At 34.0% G+C, this 20,719-nt stretch overlaps 1 pseudogene; it reads left to right on the top strand.

Moving 5' to 3' along the window:
- Positions 1 to 4,429: 4,429 nt before the first annotated feature.
- On the top strand, positions 4,430 to 14,301 carry LOC111691819 (annotated as a pseudogene).
- Positions 14,302 to 20,719: the final 6,418 nt, after the last annotated feature.

Below are 20,719 nucleotides of genomic sequence, written 5' to 3'. Positions count from 1 at the left end.
AAATTTGAAAATTATTGACTAGTTACGAAATATTTGTCAGAGAGAAGTGTTTGAAGAGAAATAGTGGGAAAACCCATATAAATAGTAATAATTACAGTGAAATAAATTAAAACAATCAAAGTTAGTATTCCAGTAAAAAGAAAAATCAAAGTTGGGCCAAAAGGATTAAAAGGTCCAATCTCTTCAAAGGACTCCAAGACGATATCCAGGATAGACCAGGAGGATATTCCGGATATTCTATAGTAAGCAGCAGTTCCAGAGATCTTACAAATCTTACAAATTCAGAAGAAAACGAAGACTCCAGGACGATATTCCAGACACACCAAAGACGATATTCCAGACGCATCAAAGTGAGCATCAGGTTCCAGCTATCCAGTAAATTCAGGAAAAACGAGGATTCCAGGACGATATTCCATACACACCAAAGACGATATTCCAGACGCATCAAAGTGAGCAGTAGGTTCCAGCTATCCAGTAATTTTAGAAAAACGAGGATTAAAGGACGATATTCCAGCCACACCAGTCACCAAAGTAAGCAGCAGGTTCCAGCTATCCAGTCAAGTCAGGAAAATGAGGATTCCAGGACGATATCCAAGCCTAGTATAAGAGGTCAAGCAGTTCAAAAATAAAAATCGACAAGACATACGTAGAGGTAACTTTGTACACAAAAAATTACGAAATCTTATAAGATAAAGCTAGCTAGCAAAAGAGAATAATAAATATAATCTCAAAAGTCATTAAAAACCTATAGGAATAATAATAAAATTTAAAGTAGTCTTACCTGAAAATAAGTGAAATTAATACAAATTCTTCATACCCAATAAATAGTAGATAACTTTAACTTCACTATACGAAAAATTATGAAAAATTTGGCCATATTAAAATTTAGATAGATATTTAAGTATAAAAGTAGGCAAAGTAACACATTGAGAAAGAAATTTTAATATCAGTTTAATCGCCTTAAGTACAGGCAACCAACAGTAACCAACACATAACGAGTCAATTTGAATACCAATTTATGAAAAGTTCCCAAGGTGTTACAAAATTGCTATCATAATGAAATAATTCCAAATATTTCGAAATTGTGCCTGAGCCTTTCACGATTATAATTTATTGTTGACAGGGACACAATTATGCCCTGTGCTAATGCTGCCGGTACCCATAAACTGAAGCTTTTGTTTATAGGAAAACCAAAATGTCCAAGGGCATTTAAAAATATTCGTCTTTCAGTGATATACAGGGTGTCTCGCTTAAAAGTGGAACAAGCCTGTAACTCGTCTACCGTTCGGCCGATTTGAGTAAACTTTTTTTGTTGGACACAGCTTCAAAAAATCTAGCTCGTACATACGTCGCGTTCCTTGAAATTCGAAACCGTGGCCGACTACGATGCAATTTATATAGCTAAAAATCGGAAAGTCATATTAGGGATTTTTTTATCCGAAAAATTTCCACGAATTCTTGATCAGAACCCCAGAAAACCCTACCAACCAAATTTTCGTTACCACAGTATACAGGGTGCTCGGGATAATTTGGGTGTCTCGCTTAAAAGTGGAACAAGCCTGTAGCTTGTCTAGCGTTGTGTGTATAATATTTTTCTCATAAAATTTCCGTTGTTTAGGACGTTACCTTGAAGCCATAAACATTACTTGATATCCTCCTTCACCTGAGTATGGGATATCTTTGACTTAAATAGTGTCATTTTATGTTTCTTTAAACCTCTCGAAAATTTACTTTCATCAACTTTCAATGGGCGTTTGCTCTTATAGCGGTTATCTCGAGATTGCTTTATTTCTGATCCTATTGTTGGTTTCTTTTGCCATGGAAACTTATCCTGTTTATTTATTTCTGCATAATAATAATTTAGGGCATTTTTAAGGTATTTTTACATCCATATGTATTCTTCTCAAAATATGAGTAGGTCTTTAAAATAATCGAATACTACCTTACGTACAAATGTCAAATATTTGACAATTAGTAGCGCGACTTGAAAAACTAGCATTGTTATATTGTTGATTTGAAACGGCTGAACAGCAACTAACTTTAGTTGAAAAAGTTTCAATAATTAAACTCGTGGGTACAGGTGAACGTACATTACTACAAGTCCCGCAAGAATTTAATCATATTAACCCCGGACGCAATATAAGCCATTCTACAGTATCCCGAATCAAGCAAATATTCGAAGAAACAGGATCAGTTTCTAGAAAGAAAGAAATAAACAATAGAATTAGAAATAACGGATATGAAGACATTTTAAGACATTTTCGTGAAAATCCCGAGTCAAGTATCAGAAGGGCTAGCGCCTATTTGAACTTAATAAAAGCAAAATTTGGAGATGTTTGAGGAAAAATAAAATAATACCATTTAAACCAAAACTACTGCATACACTGGAGGAGGGAGATACCCAACGACGCATGGAGTACCGTTTGTGGCTTCAAGGTAACGTATTAAACGACCGAAATTTTATTAGAAAAATATTATACACAGATGAAGCCACATTCACAACCAACGGAACCGTATCTGTAAATAACAAAAGATTTTGGGCGCACGAAAATCCGCATTGGGTTATAAATTGTAAAAGACAGTATTCCCACAAAGTCAACGTGTGGTGCGGAATTATCGATGAAACTATAATTGGGCCGTATTTTTTTCACGAAAATTTAAATGGAAATTCATTTTTACAATTTCTTCAGAATGACTTATGGGAGGAGTTGCATACTTTGCCTCTACATATGTACATTCAATTAGACGGCGCCCCTATACACAGTACAACGGTCGTGAGAAATTGGCTCGACGAAGAGTTTCCAAATAGGTGGATAGGACGTAATAGTCCTGTAATTAGGTGGCCACCTCGGTCGCCAGACCTAACCCCCTTAGCTTTTTTTCTCTGGGGCGTTTTAAAAGAGAAGGTATATAAAAATCGCCCCACTACTTTAATCGAACTGATAAATGCGATTAGAACCGCTTGTCGTACTATTAGTAGGCAGCAATTGAGAAATGTTGTCGAAAACAACAGAAAAAGAATAGAAAAGTGCATTCTAGGGTAACCTTATAGAAGCAACAATTTAAATAATTTTACTTTAACGCACACTCAATTAAAACTTTATTTTAAATATTTGGTATATACTGTCTTCAGGATAAGGATATCCAACATGAGCATATTGTAAAAGGTCATATTAGGTTAAATGGGAATAAGTTACGTAGTTAAGGGGTACACAAAATGGCATTTCAAAATTGTCAATATTATTTTTGGTTCTTTAGTTGTTTAAAAAAGGCGAATTTTTGTATTTTTGATTTGCTTTTTCTTGCTAGTTTCATGTATAATTTATTTATGAGTTTATTAAAAATTCAAAGATGGTTTTTATTGTCTTTTATTTCAGGTCTATTCAGCGTAACACTGTAAACCTCACGTAAAGGGTTGATTTACTAATATATGTTGAAATGACATAATCAATCTGACCACGTATACTGTGTTAGCCTTCTCAAAATAATAATATTGTACCTACAACTTGAGTCACTGGTGCTTCATACATAAACATTGATAAATGGGAGATAGAGCTGTCGCACAAACCATTTGGAATATATCAAAATTAGACAAATAATTTTCAAAAGTAACATTCTTTCTTAATCTCAAATTGTAGTTTTTATTTCATTACCTTTAGGAAAATTACACAAATTATCCCGGGCACCCTGTATACTGTGGCAACGAAAATTTGGTTGGTAGGGTTTTCTGGGGTCCTGATCAAGAATTCGTGGAAATTTTTCGGATAAAAAATCCCTAATATGGCTTTCCGATTTTTAGCCATATAAATTGCATCGTAGTCGGCCACGGTTTCGAATTTCAAGGAACGCGACGTATGTACGACCTAGATTTTTTGAAGCCGTGTCCAACAAAAAAAAGTTTACTCACATCGGCCGAACGGTAGACGAGTTACAGGCTTGTTCCACTTTTAAGCGAGACACCCTGTATAAGAACCAGGATAAGGCATGGGTGACTAAAGACCTTTTTGTCGAATGGTTTCGTGATTATTTTGTCCCTGAAGTACTACAGTTCCTGAAAAGCAAAAATCTTCCGCTAAAAGCTCTATTTATTTTGTTCTGAACATAGACTAAACGATGAACTAACCTCGAGAGATGATGATAAAGACCCACTACAAAAAGAAAATCCTATTGAATGCTGTTATTCGAGACGAGGATATCTACAAAACACTAAAAGAATTGAATTTAAAAACTGCTTCATTTACAGTAACCAAAAAAATTATGTCCACCGCTGTACCAAAATGAGGAACCAAAAGAGGAATGGAACCCAGACGATGAGGTACCACATGCTGTATTAGAACAGATGATCTTGCGAAATAATCACTGTTCGGAATTAACTGAACATGACTTAGAGAACTAGTTTGCGGAAGGCCCAGATCAGTGCGGACCAATGATGACGGACAAAGAAATAGTAAATGACGGAATCGAAAGTCTGAAGATGCTCTTACAGTGGTTGATATCAGCATTCGTTGGGCAGAAGAAAATAATGCTACCGAAAAGACTGCTCGATTTAAGGAAGTTAATTGAGAATATCGTTTACAAAATGTATCATTGTAAGAAGCATTGAAGGATTCCTTTACAAAACAACGCCTTCCAATCCTATAGAATAAACTTTTTATATATTTCAGCTTAATTACGGTAGGGATTCTGTTTACAAAATAATTTTCCGTTAGATACACATATGTGACTGAAGAAAGAAGTACATACATATTTTTATTTGAATGAATTCATTTTTTTCCAACAATGCGTTCTAATTTTAATTATTCGTTTGTTCCACTTTCAAGGTTCATCAATATTTAATTTTTCTAAACCTAGCATCCATTACTCCTGCACTTCCAGTAACCATAGAGTAATTTTTTATGGTACCGGATTACCGAGCTTGTACTGCATTTTCAAAAAAAAAAAAACCGATGTTAATTTTATCTAAACTATACAAAACTACGTTATTTCTCGCAAAGTTGTCAATGTACATACAAAAAAAATCTCACTGCAAGCAATGCTTCGAAAATATTTGTCTATTTGTCATGTATATAATAGTCTCACAGTCTCACAGTAGTGCTGGTGCGGAGAGAATTTTCTCTCAATTAAACGATATAAAAACGAAAAATAGACTATTACTTCCCAGTACAACAAACTTTTTACTATTACTATACTAAGTAAAGAAGTTTTAAATTAATTTTACATTCTCTTGAATTTTTTGGTTAAAAAAATTGTAAATTATTAAAATTACTTACTATCAGTACTTTTCTTTCCTACCCAGTACCAAATTCCTATCCACTTTAGTACCTACTTTTATATTTAAATGGCTGGCAACACTGTACTAAGGTGACGATATATAGCGTCATTTTTATAACAATGTAAGGTGTAAAATTGTCGAGTAAATTAATAAATATTTGCGTAGTAGTGTTCTAATGAGTTGATAACCTAACAATTATATGCGTTATTAAATCACTTGTACTAATTAATAGTAGGGGAACATATAGCATACCACAAATTGAGTAGTTAAGAACTAATAATTAAACTACATAAACATTATAATAATTATTAGTTAGGTACCTCCTATTTTGTTTTGTGAACCGAAAAATAAATTGTACAGTTATATCAGAAAATTTTGTATTTATTTTCATATGACAGCAACAGTACACTTTAAATTCTTATAGTTTCATATCATTAAAAAATATTGCAAGCAATAAAATACATTATATCCTGTATTATTAGACTCGAACGTGAATGAAGACATGGACGGCCGGTGTTGAATACTTCAGTGGCAGGTAATAACAAGGGAACAAAAATATGACCGGATCTCTATGCAAGGGGTATAGGAATCTTGAAATTAGAGCTCCGCCTACAGGGGATGTTATTGAAACTCCTAAAACTAGTTAATCCTTCATATCACAAGAAAACAATAGGTACATCTAAACTAACACACAGGGCTGGAGAATATTTTCACACAACGCTAGTGAAGTATTCCTTATGGATATTAAAAAAAAAAACAAAACGGTTTTCATCACATCGTATTGAATAACATTCCAACACCTTCCTATCTTTTGGCAGAACAAAACTGAACACGGAAAACAAGAATCCAGAGGACAAGCGAGACAGAGAATGGAACAGGGAGAACAGAGTACCTTTCGGGCATAAAGCTACATTTACATTCAATTTGCATGGAAATTAATTTGGTTCCCAAGTGATATTGCATTTACATTACATACGATTTGTGGGTTATGTTACTAATGTTTTGATTTATCAGGTCTATGTTCGGTTCAGATCAGTTTGGATTTTAATGAACAAACCTATAAAATGTTATGTTAGTGATACTGGATGTTGTGTGGTCAAAAAAAAAAAAAAAATGGTGGATGTCGTTATCATAGATCTAATATAGTATACTACTAGTTTTCTTTCGTTGTGATTAAACTGAATTTACTAACATAAAGTGATTTTACATGATAGCTTTTTTTTCGTTTGCAATCAGTTCCCCCACTCCAACTCAACTCAGTGATCGAGATATGAATTCCCCCGCTCCCCTCGAGTACACAAATTTTATTCAATCGCTTGAATCTAATCAGTTTAGGTTTACTGTAACCTAACTTCTTAAAATTGAATTGAAGTTTTGGTTTTAGTTTTACTGTCTTTGCTGGTGGTGGTATATGGGATGTTTACGTTTTTATTTTTTAAAATGTGGAAGATATAGAACTATATGACACTGAAAGTCAATTTTTATACAGAATACGTGTACGACACGGGGAAGCAAAGGGATGTGAAAAAGGTAAGTAAATAAGTGAAAGTAATTATATAACATAAACATGATAAAAATTTTACATTTTGTATTTGCTCAAACACTTTTGTATCAAGCAAAACAAGGTATTGTAGAGAGTTGTGCTGAATGCTCTGAAACATGCAATAAATCTGAAAATATTTCTATGGTTTCTATGATGATGAGGTAAGCTCGTGGTCATATGATAGCCACAAAGAAAACTATAACATTGCAAAGAAGAGGAGAACTGTTTGGGAAGACATTTCCAATGAACTTTTAAGTCAGGGTTTGCAACAAAGTGTGAAATAAAACGGAGATACTTTCTGTGCTTACTACATCTAACAACCAAATTAATATCATTGATGACGAGGATGCCTCTACTGCGATAGAACTTGCTAGTAGAGAAAGTAGCACAGAAAGTGCAAATAATACAAGATTCCAAAGTAAAAAACGCAAAAAAAAACAGAAAATGATACTGGCAACAAGCTGAAAAAGAAAATGCAAGAACTAGTATATATTAAGATTGACTATTGTAAGAAAAAAAATGGAGGATCAAATGCTAAAGAAAGAAGAAATGATAGTGTTACAACGAAAAATTGTAGAATTGGAAGAAAATAAGTTAACACTACTTCAAAAGTATATTGAACAGAAATATATGCTATTTTGACCTACTATCTATTTAGCGATAGATAACTAATAATTTTTATTCAGAAACTGAATGACGTAAAAATTTACAATTATAAGAAAATGTGAAAGAGAAACAAATTTAAGCATATAATTTTATTGAAATAAAAGTAAACTACATTATATTTACATTTAGATAGTTAGAAAGCACATTAAATATTTCTTTTAGAAAATACAGGAATCAATTGAAAATAACCATTATGGTCTTTCTCGTCTATTTGAACGTCTTCTACATCTTCTAAATAATCTTCTCCCAGATCATCCCAATGCAGATGTTGTGCAACTGTTGCTGCTGCTACACAATTAATAATTATGTCAATGTTTTTATTGTTGAACCGAGTTAACCTTTTGGATCTCCCTTTAAATAGGCCAAAAGCATGCTCAAAAACAATTCTTTTTTTGCTATGCGCTGATTAAACTTTTTTTGGTTAGGTGTAAGGTTTCCATTATCTCTTAATAGTGGTAGGGCAAATGCGCCCAATCCCAGCTACTTTCGCAGAAAAATTACAGTGTTACAGTGAGAATATTCTTTCATATAACTCTAACTCTAAATATTTATTACTCCTATAGTCAGCCACCTTTCCCGCCAATAACTGAAACCGTTAAATTTCTAACCACAAAATAGTTGCGTGTGGTTGCCATAGAGCTGTGCATTGTTTTTCCGGCTGAGATTTGGTACGTAAATTTTAATATTTTGCTTTCATAGAAGCATACCAAGATTATGTTTTAGAACCCCTTGTATTAAAATGATTTTGGTTTTTCTCAGGGCTATAATAAATGTTAAATCGCAGTTATCAATAAAAATTTGTGCCAAAATATGCATAAGTTACATTATTTTAAGGTGGCTGCGTATTGGTTTTTCAAATACATGAGAATCCTATGGTCAGCGGCTGACAACAGGATAATGGTGTAAATTTTCAATTTTAAACCTTATATTCAGTTGACACAGTGAAAACTAAGCTGGATTTTTTTAAGTGTAGAAATTCACGATAAAGTTGATGATTCCAATAGTCAGCCGCCATAAATTCTCAGTGTTTTAAGGTGGCTGACTGAAGGGCAGATCAATTCCAATTGTCAGCCACCATAATATTTAGGAAACCTTTCAAAATTTGATTAATATTTCAGCAAAATGGGCCGTTATAAAAGACAATGAAGTACACAAGTACCCTGAAGTAGCTTTGAGCAAAGTTCTGAAGGAGTTACGGGAAAAAACAGAATGGGCATACGAGTCGCCAGTAGGACATAATTTACCCTAATTCAATTTAGTGGAAATGGTTTTGATAAGTGGAACTTTAGACTTTATGCTGTACTAAGGGCAATGGAGTTAAATGAAATATTGAAACCAGTTCAATTAAGCAAGAGAAATGATGATTGGCGTAAGAAAAATAATAAGGCCTGCCTGGTGATAATGCAAAGTGTGGCGGACACCCAATTGGAGTATGTAAAAACACGGAAGTAGCAATAGACATGATAGCAAAATTGGAAGTAACATTTAGTAAAAAAGGTACATGTTCAAAATTTGCAGATTTGCAGGCACATTTTGCTAAATGTAATCGAATTAAAAAGTTTAGGAAGTGTTTTTGAAGAGATAGATATTTCATGCTCTTTATTATTGTCAATGCCTCTGTTTAGGATAGTTAGTTTTAAATTAGTTTAGTTCGTAGGAAAATAGTTATAACTTGTAACAATATTATTTTTATCCTTTTTCGTTTGCTATAACTCTAATTGTCGCGGTTAAACCACCCAAACGAATTATTTTGTCGCAACTGCACAAAACGAAGATCGAAAAACGTAAAAGTCGACGAGAACGTGTCGTAGTACCAGGCCTGGTGGTGTTGTGTTTTATTGTTGTTATCGTTGATTGAAACCCTATGGTTATTTTTGAAGAGAAATCGTTGTTGAACTCCAAATTGCAGAAGATTGGTAAGTTGTGACATTATTCTCGTTTGTTTGGGTGTTCGCCTAAGATTTTCCCGGAAATACAGTCTTTATCAATTCGCGCAGATAATTCTTTAAATTTTGAATTATATATACAGCCTCAGGAATATGAAAATGTTGTAACTGCAATAAGAATTCTGGCAGAAAGTGATTTAACTGTTGAAATTGTGAAAAGTAAACTGCTGGAATTTAACAAGAATAAGAATGGAGATAAATCAACAAATAAGTATGCAATCGTATCATCATTTTACAGAAACAGTCAAGATCAGAAGAAATGCTACAAATGTAGAAACTTAGGACATGTGCAGAGTGTTTCTGGAATAAAGTGCCATACTTGTCAAAAATTAAGACACAAAAGAAATCAGTGTTTTCAAAATAAAAACTGTGACAAAAATAAAACACATTGTGTTGAAAAACTTTCTGCTTTAAATATCATGTACTTAATATCATATATTTTAAGAATTCCACCTTCAAATGCTTTTGTGCAGTGCAGTGTTGATTTGATAAAATCAGAAATACAAATTTGTATTCATCTTAATATGTTATGTGGCGAGTTTTTGCAATATATTAAAGAAAATCCAAACTTGATACAAGTTGCTAAAAGTAATATGAAAAACTTAGGGGTTGTAACATACACCAAGTAAGTAGGTACACAACAAACAGTCGTTTTAATAAATAATCTTAATTATACAGCAAATTAAGTTGAATATATAGAAAACAGAGAAATGTTTGAAGTAATTGAATCAGATGAAATTGGTCATTCTGATTTAGCTGAAACTACATCTGATGAAATGTCGAAAGAATAGTTTCGAAACAACAGACAGACAATCTGGGAATAATCCTATTAATATTCCTTATGAAGGTGAATTTATTAAAATAAAAAGCATTAGACGATAGTATAGAACCAGAAATATTGTTAGATGTCACACATAAGGTTGTAAATACAAAAGAACCATCGTCACAGAATGAGATCTCAACATCCAAAAAAGAAACAATGGAAAAATCTAAAGCTGTTGAAAGCGGATCTAAAAGAAAGTGATAAAATCACACTCTAATTAATATATATTAAGAGAAAGAAGCTGCCAGAGAAAGAAGACATCGCGAAAAAATGGAGATGTTAGAAAAACTGATAAAAAAACAAAAAAACTTTTAATTGCGACAAATAACTGTTTAGGCATATCTACACTTTGAGGAAGTAATGCCTTATTTGTTGTATTTAGTATTATTTAATGAAAATAATGTTTTAATTTGATTTATTTAAAAATATATTTATTCAAACCATTACATACTAATTTAATATATTATACAAATCTAAATCTAATGGCTTGACTAAACGGCTCGGGTAATTTTACTTTTCTCGGGTAATTTTACTTTTAACTAATAGTATTATAAAATTTGTAATTTCACAACCTTGTGCACTTCAACACTTTACGTTTAACGGGTAATTAAAATTTCATAATTGAAACACTTTTTCGTAGACTGTACACAGAGTGTGCACTACGCAAAGTTCAGCGAGAGAACGAGCTCCACCTCAAACATCCGTTCTATTACGCATCTTGAGATCACCACTAATTGTAAGATAAATTTGGTCAATCTATATCAATATAAAAATTATGTATATCTAACCAGAAACGGTAAAAAAAATTCAGTTGATATAAAGGGGACCATGTGCCAGTTGATCTCTTTTCATTTCCCCTAATCTTTTCAACAAAATGTTTCTCTCTCTTTCACAAATTGGAGGATTATCTCTTTCCACATGGTCGTCCATAATCTTCCAGAAAGTCATGTCATGTAAGTAATGTCATAAATTGTGCAATTACAACATGCAATAATAAATTCCGATGCTTTCTCTACCTTCGTGAAGTCCAATTCCATTAACTGACGAAAACGTGTTTTAAGAAGACCAATCGCATTTTCTATTTTAACTCTAGTTCAATTAAATCGTTTATTAAATTCCTGATTAATTGAGGTTAGTTGACCATAATTTCTATAAGGTGTCAGTAAGAGCATTTTCACACTATTACGCGAAAACGCCACTTGTGGCGTTCTCAATGGTGATTAGCCAATTTTCTTAAATCGACGTAGTCAAGGTCACTACACTGAAAGTTGATTTAACATTAACTTTTTCACGTAAACGTAAAAAAATAAGCGATATTTATGTCTTATGTCATCAGTCAGATCAGTCACACATCATTTTAATTTTGTGTAACGGGTTTGTTCTGAGATTGCTCTAGAAAAAAAATTTTGTCAGCCGAAAACGATAAGCTGTTTTAGAGTTACATAGAGCAACCCAGTCGAACATGAAATTTGTGATAAGTTCGATCTAAGAGTGGTCGAGAGCACTCGGCAAACGGCATTAGGTTTTTCTCTGCAGTAAATTAATGATAGTTTGAAAATTGTTTTTATTACGCTTACCGTTGCAGATTTGGTACTGCAAAAACGGTTGTTTGGTTTGACTTTGGGCGGTAGAATTTGGAAAAATAATAAACTAACAAAACTGCAGATGATAACATAATGCTGCATAACATCAAATGTGTAGTTCGTTGGTTGTGATTCAAGATTGTCACCACCACAAAACAGAAAAATTGCCACTGTCGAAGAACAGAACAGATCTCACGCGCCATTATTCCATGGCTACAAATTGGCCTCAATAGCTAGGCATAGACGGCCGCATTTTCTGGCACATTTGCACGCGGCGAGCAAATGTGACAGATTTGCTCGTGACGAGCAGCGTTGAGCATTTTTACGACGACACCATAAACATCCACACAAATCTTTCGAAATATGTGTCGTCCTGGTTCGCCACATACAAATCTGCTTATTTATGGGAAAATTTGATAATGTGCATGACGGAATTGTGTGGTTCGTTACCTTTTAGAAATTTTAAGAGATCACGAGCCATGCTAACTGCACTTACAGTTCACAATTTATAGCAAGCGTAATTGAAAATGTCGCTAAGTAGTAATAAGAAAAGAAAATTGGTTATTGCTAGTGCTACTGCTCTAATTTATTATAATTTTTTCATAAATAATAATGGAATCAAGAAAACAAAACGACGTTTTTGGCAAAAGAAATGGTTATGTGAAAGAGAGAAATATAGTGATGTAAAACTTTTGAAAGAATTACGCATTAATGGACATGATGATTATAAAAATTATCTACGGATGGACGCTAATACTTTTGACGATCTTTTACACCGCCTGGAACCTTATCTCAAGAGAAAAAATACAGTAATGCGTGACAGTATCCCTCCAAATGAACGACTTATAGCCACTCTACGGTTTTGGCGACAGGTCGCAGTTATGAAGATTTAAAATTTAACACAGGCATATCTCCTCAAGCTTTGGGGTATATCATTCCAGAAACCTGCAGGGTGATATATGAGGTTTTGAAAGGAGAGTTCTTAAAGGTAAATAAGAATAAAAACGTTTATTTATTATTTATTTATAGAATACTAGTGTAATTTAAATATATTACATATCACATTAAAAAAAACTCTTAAATTCTTAAATAAATGTAAAGCAGTTGTACAACAGAAATTCATCTAAATATTTGCAAAATTTGAATAATACTGTGAGGTCGAAGTAGAGTCGGAGATAGTAGATGGCACATTTATTAGCACAGGTGATGACATATTATCAGTACTATTAAGAGTTGAAGGATGGACCACGTTTGCCTGATGATGAGACGAACAGGTGTTTAGAGACGTTGGTGCTGTCAGATCAATAAGAACTGTGGTCTCTGATAACTTGTTCATTACGGCTCTTTGCAATATTTGTGTTATCAGTGTTTCAGCAAACATTTTTTGAGATGTGTCTGTAATAGTTTTTAGTTTTGTACCGACATATGTGCCAAAAGCAGCGCTATCATCCAAAACTACACTGTTGCTAGTATTTGCCAAGGCGTTGGTGCAAACTTTCAAAAAGTTTCTATGCTCAGATAGATCTTCTTTTTTTTTGTTTTTTTCTTGCATGCCTCTCTTTAGTAATAAAGGCAGTATTGATTGAGGTACTGCTACTTTGCGGTGTAGAAGGACTTCCAATCTACAAAATATTAATTTTTATTTTTTACAGTTTCCATCTACAACAGAAGAATGGAAACAAATAGCCAACGGATTTGAACAAAAATGGCAAATATCTAACTGTGTCGGAGCAATGGATGGGAAACATATCCGCATTTGGGCGCCACCAAGAACTGGGGCCCAATACTACAACTACAAGCATTCCTACAGCATCGTATTAATGGCTGTTGTTAATTCCAATTATGAATTTATATTTGTAGATGCAGGCAAAAATGGAAGAATTTCCGATGGGGGAGTTTTGCAGTATACAACCTTTTATCAATATCTGGTAGAAGAAAAATTGCATTTGCCTGACAGATATGACTGTAGAGAAAATATGAATTTCGTATTTATTAGCGACGAAGCGTTTGCCCTCCACAAACATATTTTGAAACCTTTTCCTCAAAGGAATCTTAACTATGAAAAGCGCATCTACAACTATCGACTATCAAAAGGCCGTAACGTCGTTGAAAATGTTTTTGGTTTGATAACGGCGCGATTTCGTGTGCTTCATACTACTATAAATATGAAGCCATTGCATATACAATATGTAGTATTAGCGATTTGCACATTACACAACTATTTAATACAGCGAAAAAACCAATACATAGGACCTATCACATTTGATTCGGAAAACAAACAAACACACCAATGCATGAAAAATGCAGAATGGAGGCAAAATGATGTTCAGTTATGTCCTTTGCAGATTTCGAATAGAAATGGTCAGGTACTTGATGCAAAAGAAAATAGACTAGAGTATATGAAATATTTCACTGGAAATGGAAAAGTGACTTGGCAAGATGAAATGTTAAATGCGGGAAAGTCCTAATTTTTTTCTCTGTTTATTTACAAGTCTATGTCTCTTTTTTTTAATAAAATCAAAATAACTGACTACTAAGTTATGGTTTATTTACATCAATATCCAAAACTTCATCCCGCCTCTCATGCGTGTTTTCCAATTCTTGGCTTCGTATGTTTTGGGATTCTGTATCATTTTCTCCCGTATTACTGTCTTCTCTATTTTCATTATCATCAAAATCATTCATATTAACGCCTTCCTCTGAAATTGCAGAGGGACTGGGCATATTAGAGATGCTGTGGGTGGCTTGTTCTTGGTCTTTTATAAACATTAATAAATTGAAGTACCATAAATTGGGGGAATAAATTTCCTCACTTCCACTACCACTTCTTAATGACTTTTCTTGCTTATTAAATTCCTTCCGGAAAGTGCTTCTTAAGGACTGAATTTTTTTCTTAACCATATCTTCAGTGCCATTCATTTTATATTTTTTACATACTTCAGTCAAAGCGGCGTATCCCGCCTTTTTTAAATTTTTATTTACATACTCTGGACTTTTTATTTTCCACAAAGCAGTATGTTGCCTATAAACTTCTATAAAGTCTGTTAAAAATTCTTTGTTACTCATTTTTTATGCCGCATTAGCTATAACAGTTACTATTAAATTTTGCACGCCACAAAAGTGTGTTTGTTTATGATGCAAAAATGTGATACGCCGGCTGCGACTTGTTTGCCGCGTATACGTGGCTCGAGATGTGGCGCGCTTAAATCGCCATAATCGCGTGAGTTTACCGCCACATTTGCTCGCCGCGTGCAAATGTGCCAGAAAATGCGACCGTCTATGCCTAGCTAATGATTTGGGATCGAGGGGGATTATCCCTCTTTATACTGCCTCATCTCGTGTAGGCCTGGACAGCCTTCGTAGGTGGGCCCCATCCGTCGTCTACCGCGACCGCAAATGCGGCCGGTGTAGGCGCTTTGTGGGACCTCCTTTTGTCCTGGCTGGGCCCCGCCGGCTAGGGCCCTTTCTTCTGGCGCTCTTCTTGCTTCGCCGGCTCGTCTGTGTAAACCCCGGGGGTAGTGTCATGTTTATGTGTGGTATGGTTGGGTAGGGTAGTGCGGCTATGCAGCCTGGGATGCGCTTTGCTAAGGTGGCCCTTAGGCTAGCGCGGGAGGGGAGGGGTAATGAGGGTATGGGGGTGTGTATATTTGTGTGTGTGTGTGTGTCGTTGTCTTCGTTTCTTGATCCTGGCTGTCTCTGAAACAGAAAAGGTTAGCGTGCAAGGGGGGGGGGGAGGTGTCGTTGGGGTGGTAGATCTCACGAAAAATCAAATTATTTGAATCCGCATCACAGGTTCACAGGATGGGAAGTTCGTACAAAAAGTTTATTACTGGATTTGCCAATAATATTTTTTGTTTATGATTGTAGACATAGAAGTTTTTGTAATAAATCCTTCATCGTCGGTACAGATGCAGCCGCTGACATCGGCATGTAGTTTTTTTTTTCAGCGATACAACCTGGAGCCATACGGATACACTCGCCCCGATTGATTTATACAAACATTTAGGGGCAAAGTACTGGAGGTAAGAAATTTAAAAACATTGTAGGAATGGCGAGTATTGGAAAGAAATTATAAAAAAATTATTGACAATAATAACAAAACGGGAAGAGGGCCCAATCTTTCACTATGAACAGGAAATATATGAGAAAAAAAGAAATATTCGTCCGGAACTTTTACTCGATACTCACACAGTACAAGTACCACAGCTTATTGACCACAGTGCAAACTTCAATGAATATGAAACTTCCAGTGAGCAAGAAACGAACCAGGAAATAAATGTTTGTAGTGAACCTGAAAACCAGGAAGAGAAGATATTTGTGGTACCTCGTGCTCATATTTTTCTTAAAGTATTCCGAAAGTAACACCAAAATTACGAGCCAACAAAGTACAATCAAGGAATAGCACTTTGGAATAAATGAGACAGGACAAAAAATATATTATGATGTGGTATTTGTTCAAATAATTTAAATTTGCCGCCATAAGTCACTAGTTCTAAGTTGGCAGTATGTACGTATTCAGTGGTGTTAGTCTTTAAGTATTCTTATGTTAGTAGTATGTGGCAGTTGGTAACCTGTCAGAAAGAAAGAAAAGAAGGGAAGTTAATCTGTTGCAAGAAGAAAGACTTGCTTTATGACTCGTTTATGAATTTGTGTTTTTATGAATAAATGGTAGTCAAGAATTTGTGAGTTATTTAATGCTCGATCGAACTTACTATATCAGGTGTAGGGTAAAGAGCTAAAGAGTCCGGTAAAGAATCAGGTAACGAAGAATCTGTGAGCTTGAACTGCGTAAAGAAAAGAAAAATGGCGAATCAAGGCGTCGATGACAATGTTTGTGACCCGAAAATTTTGAACTGTTTCAACAAAGTATCCAGTCAGTAACGAATGATACTAATCGGGTGCAACCTGTGGAAATAAAATAGTAATCAGCATCAGAATAATGTTCCAGGAGATATTAACGCAATGATGGCCACAATGAATCTCATATTGCAGCAAAATTCCGCCATGTTGCAGATGCTTAATGAAAATCAAAGACAGCAAGTCGGAAGTTACAGCGTTATGACCGACTTTTCTAAAACCATAAATTTAACGGAGAAAATATAACTGAAAGCAGATCATGGTTATACAGTTTAGAAAGCGCCGCTACCTTACATAGTTGGTCTAGTGAGTTCATTTTGGAAACGGCACGTAGTCATTTAGAAGGAGCTGCCCATCACTGGTATGAAGCCAGAAAAGAGAATATCAGTACCTGGGAAGAATTTCGAAACGAATTTAAACGTACTTTTGTATATGAAGGCACCTAACGTCATTATCGAAGACGATGACTGTCAGAGTACAATGTCATCGTGAAGATTTGGGGTTATATTTCAATGAAAACGTGAAATTATGTGAGCAGATAGCGAGTGAGCAGATGTGAGATTATGTGAATTATATGAGCAGATTGGTTTAGCTTCAAGAGAAATGGTATCCATGACTGTTTAATATAAGTTAATATTTGTCATGTTTAATTAAACATGCTGTATAAGACGACTTCCGTGCCAGCGTGCATGCATATGAGCCAGGTGCGCAGGCGCTGGAAGCAAGTCTTCCTTCCTGCGCGGAGGCAATCAGAATGTTATGTTAAGTTATAGCAACAGGTTGGTGTTGTTCGCTATGTATACAGTCCACTCAAAATATTTATATTTTATGTAAAAGTCGAAGTAAAGTAGTGAATACAAATAAATGACAATTTTATTTGGCTCCAACAATGATAATGGCAAAAACATCATTATGTAGATGTCCACGACCTTAATTGTGATCTCATTGTATATGAAAGGGGGGCTAACGAGAGAAGATTTCGACAGACGACAACCAAAAAGTTCTCACATGAATCCTACCGAGCAACCAGTTTCTCCCCGAATGTCGACTTCAACTGTAAGAAAAATTATAAAATGTTATAATTGCCAGGAGGAAGGTCACACAGCCGACAATTGCCTGAGCCAAAGCGAGAAAGAGGTTCCTCAATATTGTATTTCCCCAGTTTCAGATCTGAATACTAAACATGTTAGTATCAACGGTAGACTTCTAGACATTTAGGGAATTTTTAATCACACTGTTATTATTTCTGACTTAGTGCCTCTGCAATTTTATGTTGTCTCGGATGAGACTATGAATTATCCAGCTATTTTGGGCCATGACTTCACTTGTTTACAAAATTTCAGAATTGTTTTAGGACATGGCATAATTTTAGAAAAAATTGAGCCTAATGATACATTTAATCAGGAACTACTTTTCATTGATTGTGTGAATAATTCTAACGATAAATCTTTAAATATTAATCCCAATTTGAATTTAGAAATTTTCAGTCAGGTAGAAAGCCAAAATTTGAATGAGTATATAAATGTTCCACGACCAACCAAACCTAATCTAAATTTTGCAATGCAAATTACATTGAAACATGGACAGCCTATATCTTGTAGACCTCGAAAACTGTCGTTCGAAGAGAAGAAACATTTAAGAGTTATTCTAGATGATTTGTTATCTCAGAATATTGTCGGAGAAAGTTATTCACCTTATTGTAGTCCAATTGTTCTTGTGAGTAAGAAAAATGGTAGGGGGTACAGATTATGTATAGATTTCAGGGAAATTAATAAGATTACGATTAGAGGCCATTTTCCAATTCCTGTGATAGGTGATCAGTTAGACTTGTTAAAAAATAAAAACTTTTTTACTTGCTTAGATTTAAAAAAAATATGGTTTTTACCATGTTAAGGTTGCTGAAAATTCTATTAAATACACCTCGTTCATAACTCCTTTAGGTCTGTATGAATATTTGAAAATGCCATTTGGCATGACAAATGCGCCTTTCGTATTTATGAGATTTATTAATTCTGTTTTCAAAAACTTGATTAGGAACAACAAAATACTAATTTGTATGGACGACAATAATATTGCTCACTCAGCTTTAGGTAGTCTTTTAAAAATTCTTGAAAGTGCATATACCACAATAAAAGATTTGCCCATTGATCCTAGAACACTTCTAAAACCCCCAAGAGAAACTCCAGTCAGAAAAGTTAGTCCTGGACATACTATCATTTTGGCTTAGAAAACAAAGTGTTATATTTACTAGAAACTATAAAAATACAAACCCAGTATTGCAATATATTACTGAACATTGACGGTTTTCCGCTAAGCAAAAGTTCAGGTAACCAGTTTTATCCAATTCTAATTTCATTATTTGAAGCAAACAGTGTTGTAACAGTTGTAGATATTTATCATGGCAACGGAAAACCTGCCGATCCAAACTGTTTTTTTTTTTTAAGAATTTGTTGCTGAGGCTATTAACTTAATAATCTCATTGTTTTCAAAAACATAAATATTCCTTTTAAAATGTGGGGTTTGTGTGTAATGCTCCTGCTAAAGCTTTTGTTAGATGCACTAAAGGTCGTACGGGATATAATCCCTGCACGAAATGTTATCAAGAAGGCTCCTATGTAAACGGTAGAGTTTGTTTTCCAAAAATTAAATTTGTTGAGATATCAGACATTGACTTTATGCTTCAAACACAGAAAGATCATCATACTGGTGTTACACAATATTATCAACTATTCCTAATTTTGAACTAGTAACAAATTTTTCATTAGATTACTGCACTTTATTTGTTTAGTTGTTGTAAAAAATTGTTTTTTTTTATGGTACTATGGAACACCTCCTTATAGATTATCAGCTATGCAAATTAATAGAATTTCTGGAAAGCTACGGAATACCATCTGTTTCTTGTTTTTTTTGGGTCTGACAGTTTTAGAAAAAAAAATATATTAATTTTATGGCATTACATGTTGCTATTACAATTTTTTTAACTCAAAATTTAGATGATGGTCAATCTTTAATGACTTACTTTATAAAATCATTTTCTATTCTTTATGGAAAACATAATATATCCCACGATATACATAATCTGTTACACTTAGATAATGACGTAAGAATATTTGGGAATTCAGATCAATTTAGTGCATTTCAATTTGAAAATTATATGCAGGTTTTAAAGAAAGTTCTTAGAAAGTCCGAAAAACCTATTCAACAGGTTGCTAGAAGATTTACAGAAATAGAAAATGCAAATATTAATATATTATGTCCTAAAGTACCTCCTAAAGGCCCTTGTAAAGAATACAAGTTCGGCCCACTAATAGATTTTTTTCCACCACAGTACCTAGAATATCATTATGCAAAATTTATTATCAAATGCAAAGCTCCCTGATATTTGTTGTGGGTTAATTAATGATACCATAATAATTTCTGAAAACATTGCCACTAATACCAATATTAATAAGACCGTAATAGATAGGCAGTTTAACATAGTTGAAAACTATTATGTTAATCCATGTAAGTCATCTTTTGTAAAGTGTTTTAAAGTTTCAAATTTAGGCAACCATAATTATTGGCCTGTAGACACTGTAGTAATAAAATATGTTAGGTTGTCTTTTTCAGAATCATTTATTGCGATGTCATTATTACATATATTTCTTGTATAAGATCTTGAATAATTAGGTTATATGTGAAGATATATTACGAATGATTTATTTTCATATTCCTAGAGCTTATACACGATATTTACACCTTTTCGCGGTCAAAAATCATCGTACGAATTTATATGTTTTATATAGTCTCCACCAAATGTTCACCAAATGATTATTGGTTATTCTGAAATTGAATCCCGCATAGATATAGTGTGTTCCGGTATCACTCAAATTAAGAAAGTGTTACTTTAATTTTATGTTTGTATAAGTATGTTTACTAAAAATGTGCTGTACATAGTCCTGAGGACATCAACAGTAGAGCCTAGGTTGTCCTCATTTGTCCACTGATAACCTGACATTAGCCCGGTTGATATTCTGAGGACATCAACAG

This window comes from Anoplophora glabripennis, unplaced genomic scaffold (assembly GCF_000390285.2).
Source record: "Anoplophora glabripennis isolate ALB-LARVAE unplaced genomic scaffold, Agla_2.0 scaffold513, whole genome shotgun sequence".
In the NCBI taxonomy this organism is placed as follows: Eukaryota; Metazoa; Arthropoda; class Insecta; order Coleoptera; family Cerambycidae; genus Anoplophora; species Anoplophora glabripennis.
Note: the sequence above shows the minus strand (reverse complement) of the source record. Positions and strands in the feature narration are given on the sequence as shown.